The sequence below is a fragment of the Salvia miltiorrhiza genome, chromosome 3 (assembly GCF_028751815.1).
Source record: "Salvia miltiorrhiza cultivar Shanhuang (shh) chromosome 3, IMPLAD_Smil_shh, whole genome shotgun sequence".
NCBI lineage: Eukaryota > Viridiplantae > Streptophyta > Magnoliopsida > Lamiales > Lamiaceae > Salvia > Salvia miltiorrhiza.
In genome coordinates, this window is record NC_080389.1 from 32,965,240 (window position 1) to 32,967,635 (window position 2,396).

At 44.2% G+C, this 2,396-nt stretch overlaps 1 long non-coding RNA gene across 1 annotated transcript; it reads left to right on the plus strand.

Annotated features, from left to right (window-relative positions):
• The first annotated feature begins 818 nt into the window (after window positions 1-818).
• On the plus strand, window positions 819-1,371 carry LOC131014129 (uncharacterized). The gene is made up of 2 exons (XR_009098073.1): window positions 819-910; window positions 1,254-1,371. It is a non-coding gene; the product is annotated as an uncharacterized LOC131014129 (long non-coding RNA).
• The last annotated feature ends 1,025 nt before the right edge of the window (window positions 1,372-2,396 follow it).

Below are 2,396 nucleotides of genomic sequence, written 5' to 3' on the forward strand. Positions count from 1 at the left end.
GAATTGGGTGAAGGGATGCTGGATAACCGGTGAAGCGAGAGAGGTGACTGGACGGCGCCGCCAAGCGCTGCCTGCGCCACGGCCGCCGGTGGATAGAGGGCAGGGAGGCGGCGACGGCGGTTGGGCGGCACTAGATCTAGAAAAGGGGAGGTGGCGGCTGGCCTGTGCTGCTGTCAACGCGGAGGCGGCGATGGTGGCAGCTGCCGTCGACCAGAAGAGGGAGAGATGAGAGGAGTGGTAGGCACTGACAAGGCGGTGGGAGTCACCGGAGAAGGGAGATGGCCGCGGCAAGGCGCGGCGAGGAGAAGGGCAGAGGGGGCGAGAGATGAGGAAGAGGGAGAGAGGTTGAGGAGAGGACAGGGGGAGGCGAAGCCACCGGCCTCCGGCGACGGCGCTGCCGTCCGGTGGCGGCGGCAGGAGGGGGGCCGAGGGGAAAATAAGGAGGGGGAAGAATGAGGGGCTACTGCTGCGTATGGAGTGTGTGGTGTGAATATAAGTTAGGGTGAAGAGGTAGAAATGGGCTGGGCCCTAGTTTGGTTCTTTAATTAATAAGCTCATACACATATTTAAGTGATTGAGCCCAAATTTTTATATATCATTTGGACTTCATATTTTAAATTTCATTATTAAGTTGGACTTGATTTTATTAAATCCCAACTCAAATTTTAATAAGAGCATCCATTTTATTATTTGATTCATTAGACCAACTATTTCCAAATGATTTTATGATAATAAATTTTTAAGATTTAAACTACTATTATTATTATTTTAAAGTCCAATTAGGCCCTTATATTTTATTATTTGAATTTATCTGACTAGGTGCGGCGCGACTAGGATATGTATTTTAATTGAATTACTCAAGTTAGCATTCAAGTTGAAGTTCAAGTTCAAGTTCAAGTTCAAAATTCAGGTGTGGGATTTATTTCAGTACATGTTGTGGTTAATTCTTGTCCATTTTAATAATATGTGTTTACCATATGTGTTATGACGTATATTTTGAGGATATCGCTAGGGGCCCGTAAATAGGGTCCAGGACTTCACCGTCCTTGGATTGCCACAATGCGATTTGAGGTATATTTTGAGGATGTCGCCAGGGTCCGGGACTTTAATAGTCCTTGGATTGCCACAGTGCGAATAATGAGGATATATATGAAGTGACCGTATGTGTTTACTGTGTTATTATCTTGGACAATGATTGCATGTTCCCACACTGAGTGTACCCTGTATACTCATCCCATATTCAACATTTTCAGGTTTTAAAGGCCGGGGGCGCGTGGAAGGTCGAATGGCGAGTCAAATGTTTTGTATTTATCTTTCTTTAAAGATGTTATTTTGAGTAAAATACTTTAAATAAAAATTTATTTCACTATTTTCTTGTTAAATATTTATTTATAGTAATGATTTTTCACGTGCGTTTTCATTTAAAATTAAATTGGATTTGGGTGTCACACCTTGTATCTGGTCCCTGGACTGGCCCAAAGTCTCCTAGCCCTAGAAGGAGCAGAAGTCGTTCCCTACTTCTAATCTGGCGCCCCATACACGTATTTAATTATTTTAAATACAGCTGTAAGCTCTCAGGAAAATACACTGATAAAATTAGGGTTTTTTGAGAGAGCAGAGGGGCGCAGGAAACGTGTAGGAGCAATTCTGCCTTGGGAACTTCCATAGTTCGTTGTCCATCCAACATTGGAAGCTGAGCGGGATACAGTCGAGAAGATCAGAGCTGGAGTCTTTCGACACGATCATCAACGACCTGTGCATCCGCTTTACAAGTAAGTAATTCCTAACACCTATGTGCAGCTGTTAAATTCATAGGAGCATGTTAAGATTAATCGTTGTATGGTAAATTAATAATAACCAAGAAACGATCATCGGGCAAACGGAACGTTAATTCAATTTAATATTCCTTCAGCTGGGCCAACATAAGGCCGTTTATCTCTGTTCTGAAACTGCGGTGGCGCATTCTGACTCTGCCACGGCTTCTTGGGACCCTGACTTCGGTCATCCCATTTTCTCTTACCCTTTTGGCCTTGTCCAGCAAAAGGATGGTTTCCCGATTGAAAACTCGGGTTTAATTGTGGCATCGGGCCTTGACTCGGTCTCTCTGGCTGCATTGCCAGTTCCATGTCTAGTGCTCGGTTTAAAGCCTCAACGTAGGTTAGCGCACTCTGACTCGCTAAAACGACTCGTATCTCTTGCTTTAATCCAGAGCAAAACAGTTCCGACATCTTTTCATCTGTATCTACTCGATATGGAGCATATCGAGCCAAATCGCAAAACTGTCGGTCATACTCGGCTACCGTCTTATTCCCTTGCTTCAGATTTATAAACTTCATCTCTTTCTTCTTTCGATAGCTTCGGGGTATGTATTTCTCGCAAAGAGCTTCTTTGAATTG